Consider the following 9270-nt stretch of genomic DNA (forward strand, 5'->3'; position numbering starts at 1 on the left):
CACGCGATTTCAATATCGTTCATTGCGTTTCTTATTTACGAGATTTTAAAATCCAATGTCGCGATTTGTATTCAGGCATTTTTAAAATTCTATGTAACGATTCGTATTCACGGCGAGTTTATCCAAAGTCGTGATTAATTTTTGCGGTTGTAATATTCAACATCTATTTTCGTACTTACATGTGATTTAAAAATTATCCTTTGGATTCGTATTCACGCCATTTAGAAATTATGCATCGTAATTCGTATCTACGCGATCTGAAAATTACGTATCGTGATTTCTATTTTCACATTTTTGAAATCCAATATCGAGTTTCATTCACGTGATTTCTATTTCGTGATTTATATTCACGCGATTTTAAAATCCAAGATCGCGATTCTTGTCAAAAGTAAATTTTTTTTTGGAATTAGTACCTATAAATGTGGCAGTTATTCTATCGACGATTGTTGCTATATGTAGGCATTACAACATCAGCGAAACTGGATGAGAATATGTTACTGATATTTTTGCTATAAATCACGATTTACTCCCATGAAAATTCAGCTTTTTTGCCTTTTGGCCAATCTCATCCCTGAAAACAGGGTATTATTATTCTAAAAAGGCAATTATTTCTTTTTATAGGTTTTACACGCTCAATTAAAAAGCATTGTCTATTAGTAAAAGAAATTATTTTTTTTTACTTTACTAAAAGTAGCAAAGCAATCGTATTAATTAATAATTTTCATTAACACATTAACATATATATCGAGTTAATGAGCTTAATTAGCTTAGTAATTTATTTAAAATGCATGCATATTTTAATAAAATAATATTGCATGTTTTTAAATGTCTGTAGTTATGATTTAATAATTAAAATTATTAATTATAATTTAATGATAGTGGAAGTAACTGCAAATTTTCAAAGACAAGTGCAACAAGGGGGTGTGATGGCTATTTTTCCTTTCCCATATATATCTTGACAGCAATGAGAAGCTAAATAAAAAGAGTTGAAAATAACAAAAGTTTAAGAAATCCATTGAAAAGTTTGGGGGGAAAATACAGAAGGGTTGAGAACAGAAAGGGCATGGAGTATTACATCAGGGCACTAATTTACTTCAGGGGCAACAGGGTGGGATTCTTTTGATTAAAAAGGCAGCAGGGTGCTGCACCCTGTTCACCCTGCCTAGAATGAGCTCTGGAAACAAAATCACTCAGATTTTTAATAATTTCAGTTGACATATATATTGTGTTACGCATTAAGTAAACTTAAACAATTCTTAAATTTGTAATATTTTATTTAAAAAATTTGCCAGAAATTACTTTTTATTACATAATCTATTAATTAATTTTATGAATAATTGATTGATTATGAATCATAAATTGATCAATTATTTATTTCCAAAAAAAAAAATTATCATTTAATGACAATAAGAATGTTCACATGATGTTTGTAAAAAGAATACTACATTTGGAAATTAAACTTGGGGGAAACTCGGAAAACTTAATTCGTTTTGAACCGGGTTTCTTTTTACCCCCGGGAAGGGTTTATTCGATTAACAAAACAATTATGAAGATAAATTTGTGAAGGGTCCGTTTTTATGAGAAGATATTTTGTGAAGGGTCCGTTAACAGACCCCTGATAAAAGTAATCCAGGTAGGCAAGGAATGTTTCCAAAATCCATAGTGACAGTCTTTTGAATGAGTGCCTAATGTGTTTTTTTTTCCTTTTTAAAAAAATATCTTTAAACTATTGTACTTCGACATTGTGTTACTATTAACTATCTGTCTAATTATTAATGTCTGATTCTTGATGTATTGTCTAATTAACTGTACTTCAAATGAGTTTTTAAATTGTATTCAAAATATATTTTAATTGGAGATAAAGCAATCCTATGTTATTATATGGAGAATTCAAAGCTACACTAAAACTTAAATTTTCTGTTTGTTAGAAATAGAAGGAAGAAAAGTGAAAATATATTAAAATATTGTCTGGAATTAAACTAAAAATTTTTACTATTTTTCAATTTTAAGAAAAACTAGCAGTTATATCTCTAGTTGTTTTTCTCTACTCTTCTAGTTTAAACACAATATTAAAGGTCTTTCTTTCTTTAAAAAAATGAATAATATTTTTTATTTGGGTGGAGAGAATTGTTTTTAAGGCATAAAAATTTTAACTTCAAATCAAAAGTTAGTTTAAACGCAGCATTAAATGCTAAATTCTTATCTTTCATTTTAAAAACAAAAGATTTCTTTAAATTAGAGAGTTAACTTCCAATCGAAGCTGAGTTATTGTTCGGGCTACCTACGATGAAGTCATGAAATCACCTTTGTGAGCGAAGTAAAAAACTCGGCTGTTCTACGTCTATGAACTTTCTGTCAGCTCTTAAAGTTCATAAATAAAAAATTATTGTGCTGCCGTGCAATAGTAGAAATCAACATAAGCGACTAAGAATTTAAAATCGAGATTTTTATATATTTGGCATCTTTCTATGGTAAGCTGCAAAAAGTTTTCAAAAATAAATTTTGTTTAATCAGTTTTTTGAAATTCTGTAAGATTATTATTTAGCTAGTAGTTAGAGATACTCCCTCCCTCAGATTAATTTTAATGTTTCTGTGTTTCTCCCAATAAAATATAGAAATCTACTAATTGTGAAGTATTTTAATAACTGCATGCTGCCCTTATCCAGTTTTTGGGCCTTTTTTCATTCTTAAATTTATTTTAGGAAATTACTTTCATTATCAATAATATCAGACTTTTATAAACACTCAAAAGAATAAATAAATTATATTCTGTAAGAAAAGAACATCTATTAATTATGAATGTTTTTTTTTAAATATTCAGTTTGTTTACATAAAGGTTATAAAAAAAAGAACTAAAACAGGTGATTTAAATCATACCAACCCTGGTTTGTATTTATCTTTGATCCTTGATAATTCTTTTTATGTTCTGCGATGAAATTGGGCGTCAGCACCAGTGTTGGCAAGTTTTTCAGTGGGCTATCACTATATTCTAAAATTTTATCTGCCTATTTTTCCTTTTCTAATAGTTCTTGGAGTATTATAGAAACTTATGTTTTAAATCCATTTGGTTTAAAATTCTCGAAATCATGCTCACTTTAAATTATAAAGTTTTTCCTTATGTCAGAGATGATTGTGCTCAGGGAAGAAGTCTGAATTTTTCGCTAATCGCGATCTGGAAATTTCCGGTAATCACATATCACATAAATTCTTGTATATTTTATTTAAAATGTTAGAACTAGAATTTTAAACTTGTTATCTCTTTCATTTGTAAATATTTTTTCTTGTAGTATAATAAATACAAAATTATTAATTTAAATTATGCTACATTTAATTTATTTAGAATTTTATGTTGTAAATGATTTAAATTTATAAAGAAATTTTTTTTTGAAATGCGTCATTTATGATTTTACTAAAGAAATTTTTCAGGATTTTTGAGTTTGGCTCAACATCACCCCTGTTGTGTGAATCCTTGGGGAAGGGGTTAGTATTTAATTTCAATTTCTTGCAACAGGGCAGGTGAAAATAAAACTTACACACACAGCATGATTCTAGCAAACTGAAAAAAGAAATGCAGAAATATAAAAAAATTTTGCAATAAATAAAGATATTTGACAATTTATAAAAACTTCAAAGTTGACAAAAATAGAAAGTTTATTGAATTGATTAACTAGTGGGTCCTGCTTAAAACGTTTAATACACCACTTCACACAATTACTCTAGTTTGAAATTTATTAATAAAATATAAAGAAATTCTTGTATGTGATTCTTTAATTTAATATGTTAAAAAAGTATGAGCAATTTTCTTTTTTGTGTTGATTAGTTGCTTCTTATACCAAGAAAATTGAACTTAAATTGCATAAATTTATTAATGTAATTAAAAATACCTCAAAATACTATGATTTTTGATGCATTTGTATGTTTTTGTTATGAATAGTAATTTCATCACAAAATTACTAATATTTTGTATAGGTTTATTAACCAACATGTTAGTTTTTTAGTAAGGCGGAAATGTATTTTTGACTTGTGTGAATTTACTATTTTCCCTAATTAAGATGACCGTACGCTTTGTTTGAAGAAAAAAGAAAACTGTTTAGCGTGACTTTTTTTATGTCTTTAAATTTGAAAGCAAATAGTTTTGCGTCATGGCAAATATTAAGAACAATTCTTGATTAAATAAGTCATTAGTAAGCGAAGAAAATAAAGAATGGAGTTAAACAAAAAGATTTTTTTTTTTGTGGAATTAGTGACTTGGTAATTTTGCTTACCACAGAATAAGGCAAGTCATGTGATTAACATCTGTAAATGTAAATAAAAGTTTTAAATATGTAATATAGTACGGCAATCGACGATTGTAATTTACTGTTTTATTGATTTTTTTTCTCGCATCTGTTTTTAGTGAATGTATTGCTTTAGTAAAAAGATTACAAATTAGTTTGACCATGATGCATTAAAAATGCAATTGTATGAAATTTTTTTTTTGTAATATAATATCAAATGTAAAAGAAAGGAACGCAATTGCAATTAATATAACAACTGGTCCCCTGCGACGCAGCGTTACAATTATACAATAATCTTAAATTACTTTACTTATTTATTATAACCCGATTCTATCCAGCAGGTTTTAGAATACAAGTGGACAATAAGAAGGATTCCAGGCCAATTTATTTTGGATTTTGCACTTTCTCCATTTGGTTTGTCACTTAAAACTTTTGCGTATTAACTCACTACGTACCTCTGATAGGCCGAAATAATCGCTTTATTTTCGTAAACAGAAAAAAAAAACGTTTAAATAATGCCTGTCATAATCGTAACACTGTTCCTTAAACTAAAATTAAAATAGCTGAAAATAATTTTAAACTTTATTGGATGCACGTGTACAGGATCAAGATAAAATAATTATTAAACCAAGTTATTTGTCTTTAAAAAAAGCGTTTTGAATACCCTAACCTTGTCAAATACTGAATTTCAACAGCAATCTCAGATGTCCCTAAAGCAGATGACTAATTAGTTGCTACATTAGCAACTCATTCCTAAGAAAAGCAAAAGAAGCGTTTGTTTTTGATGTTTTGGCATTAAGAATGATTTATGAGGTTTTACTTGGAAATATTATCTTCCAGAAGGCTATAAAAGCAGGTATTTAAAGGGGGCAGAGAGAAGGGTTCCAAACTTGGAATCCCTGTGTAACTCGATGTTTTCTTTTCTATTTCCTACTTCAAGTGGAATAAGCCTCTCTTTTTATTGCTGAAGTATGCTTTTCAGAATAGAGATAATATCATAATAATGTAGCTATCTCTGAAGCTGGTTGTGCATTTGGTTTATTCTTTGAGCTATACATAGAGTCTTCGTTTCGCTAACATATTTCCTTGATTCTTCAAACAAGTCAGCAAGATGTTCTTTCTAAAGAAAATACGTTTTGAGAAATCTCTTTCCGTACCATCTGCTGCAAAATTTTACATCCTAGTTTTATTTCATTAAGAATGTGTTAATGTATCTTAAATAAAATTAAATCAGTATATCTAATTAATTAACAAACGCGTTAACATCATGGAAAATGAAATGTAAATACAAATTTTGATAATACCGTTGCCATTTTATTTGGAACGTAACGTAAAATATTCCTTGTAGAAAATGAAACGAGAATGCTAATTTTGGTATTACTCAATATTTTTCTATATGACATGAATGGTATTATCAAATATATATAAATCATATTAGTACTCAAATACTTAGACCAGGGATGGCGAACCAATGGCACGCGACACAATATTTTGGGCACTCCACCGATCACAATTGTTGTTACACTATGAATTGTTATTACACAAACGTTATTACGCTATGAAGCATATGTAACAATTAAATTAAAATTCACAAAATAATAAACAATTATTAATAAAAAAAATTTTAAATTAATACTAAAAAACAATTAATAACCGTAAAAAACTAGCTAACAATAAATAACTAGCAAAAAAAATCAACAGTCCTGCTCAAACTAACATCTTACAACCTAAGTTATTGGTCATCTAATCTGCAACAACAGAAGTCACACTGATGTTACTTTAAGTTAAATTACTTGTATAACTGAGACATTAAAAATGTATTTTTTTCAATGTAAATAGTTTTGAGTTGATAGTATTTAGTATTATTATTTTCCCAATAATGACGTAGTCAAAATTATTTGACGGCACGTCTATGACCTCATTAAGCAATTTTTTAGAGAAAATGGCACGTTGGTGTATAAAAGTTCGCCACCCCTGACATAGACTAATATGAAATGTTAATGCAGATTTCTCCACTATGCGTTAACTTTTTATTTAAAAGATAAAGAAACGAATTCTTTGTGGAGAATGAAATGTAATTGCTTTTCTTGTCAATGCATGATATCTATATAATAAAGTTAATTTAGGTTGATAGGAAGTTAATTTAGCAAATTCTACGCTGAAAACGAAATGTAAATATATTAAGCGATATTTTGCTATTTGAAAAATAAGTTAAATGAAATGTTAATACGAGTTTTACTAATGCGAAAAGAAGGATTTTATTCCTAATTTTTTTTTTTATATTGATAATATAAAACTTAAAAATTGCATTTCATGCATTTATATTCGAAATAAAAGTTTAAAATTTAATAATTTTAAAGAGATTAAAAAAATTTAAATGCACATCCAATTCTTAATTTTATATATATATATATATATATATATATATATATATATATATATATATATATATATATATATATATATATGTGTGTGTGTGTGTGTGTGAGAGAGTCGCGATGGTTTAATGGCTAAGGCACTGAATTGCCATTTTGATGGACTGGGGTTCGATCCATAGAGTTGCCTTGAAGCCCTCTCAACTATAGATCAATGGGTAGCAGGTTGTCTGGGAAGTAAAAACGTCTTATGCTCAATGCTGACCATATCGCTATAACAATAACAATTTCAGGAAAGAGTGAGGCCTTAACCTCCATGATCCTCCTGGTCTTGGCAAATGCTCTGTGGTGGGAATGCTTTTACCATATGAAAAAATTTCTTCTGATATGCAATTCGAACGACGCAAATTTTTCTAACGTAGTTATTTATAATGGTATAATTCTGCTAACCATTGGTAGGCGGAAAAGTATGATTCACAATCGCTTTTATTACCACCTATTTTAATGTAAAGTTTAATGGCACAATGAGTGATTCTGCAGAATAGAAAATATTTTTGTTTTTATTTTAAAAAAATTGCTTTATCCAAATTTGTAATAATTAAAAAAATTGCTTTATCTCTATTTTTACACTCCTTTAGAACTGTATTTCTGTTCTTACACAATACCAAAATATTCTTAATATTTTTTCATTGATATGCCACTTACCTCTTTCGTTACCTTTATTTTATCTAAAATCGATTTTCCCAACCATTTTTCCCTGACACCTAATATGCATTAGCGTAACTATTAATATTACTAGTAAGCATTATTGGTTATCGAGGGCCCTTCAATCCCTTGAAATATGATACTTTTAATATGTAATGAAATATTTTTTTAACTGAAAATTATTTTGGTTTATGTGTCTCGTTTGTCCCAAAGGTAGATAATGAAGCTATTTAATTAAATAAAGGTAAGGGTAATAAAAGGTATTTAATTCTTATTCCTAACGTAAAATAGTGATTAAATTTAATTACGAATCTGATAACTCTTACAAATCCATGTTAGAAAACAAACATATACATTATAGCTTTAGATATTTTGAGAATACAATGTCATATGCAGAGTGAAATGTTGACGATTTATGTGCCATATGATGATGAATAAAGATTAAAATGATGTTAATTATATCATTAGTATTTTATATGTATCTAGATATGAAGATGAGTGCTACTAAATGTAAATTTTACCTTCTAACACACATGTTCTCGAACTTTTTACGATTCAAATGTTTATTGAAAAATACAGAAATAAAATACAAGTTTTTAATTTCTGCTGATAATATATTATGACAAAATACTACTTGAAAATTTTAGTTTTATATTTTGTAAAAAATGTCTTTTGACAAAATTTTGTTTTTTTTTTTAAAATTATGCTTCAAATATTCCTAAACTTGTAAAATCATCCTGGTATACTGTGCATCTGAACCGAACACAAAGCCGAACCGAATAAAATAAAATTAAAAAGAATAAAAATTTTCATCACTTTTCTTTATTTTTTTTTAGTATTTTTTTTCTATCAAAAATCTTTGAAGCTAGACAATTTTATGGCAGTATTTTTAGAGGCGATTTTTTTCGTATTCTTTGTTTCGCATTCCTTTAAACTATAATTCGAACTATTTTACAGCAACACGCTCATTCTCTTTATGTAAATTGTATTTTTTTTAATAGGCTATTTGATTTACACGTTTCAATAAATCAGGTAGTATATATTTTACTGAGAATAAGTGAAAATGGATAATTTGATCCATTATTAAAGTTGAGAAGAGAAGTATTTTTTTTTTTTTGTTCTTTAAACTGTTCATAAGCCTTTTTTATGGTACTTTTTAGTCGCGCATAAAAAAAATTTACAAACCATGTAACGCGTGTGTTGGTGAAAGTGTATCGTTTACACTCATCAAGAGTTAATGAAAAAATATTTTAATTTGTTAAAGGTTCCGTTGAAGTCAGCTGTAATGGGGTTACAAGGCTAATTGCATTAACTCAAATTTATTATTTCCTGTCTTGTCATTTCTTACAGCGTGAATTTTTTGCTTAAATCAAATTCTAGCAAAGTTATAGATTGTTAAGGAAACACCAAATTTTAATTACGTGTTAAAATTTGATTTTTCTGCTTATCTTTTTTTTACATTGGCCGTACAATATAAACGACTTCAGGAAATGGATTATGTAATTCTATTAATTTTTATGAAATATAGCTGTTCAGTAACCGTTTAATGTTCGCCGTTATATATCCGGTTAGGAAGAAAAAAAGAAGTCGCCCATATTTTTACTACATTGAGTAGGACATACTCGTACTTGTGTAAATATTGCAGGGGAATAGTGAAAACTATAATTTTCAACTGTAATTTATATATATATACTATATATATTTAGTTTCACTCAGTGTCATTTTCTTGGTGCGGAAGTGCCACATGTGTTGGCTCGAAAACCGAATCAATGATTAAAACTCCATCCATTCGAACTTTATTCCTCGATGAACAAAACTTCATTTGATGAATAGAAACGTCTATAAAAAAAGAGCCCTAATTATCTGTAAAAACAAATTTGAATGCTGTGTGAAAACCAATTATGAATGATAGA

This window comes from Parasteatoda tepidariorum, chromosome 8, assembly GCF_982258835.1.
Source record: "Parasteatoda tepidariorum strain Cologne lab strain chromosome 8, Ptep-v5.0, whole genome shotgun sequence".
Lineage (NCBI taxonomy): Eukaryota > Metazoa > Arthropoda > Arachnida > Araneae > Theridiidae > Parasteatoda > Parasteatoda tepidariorum.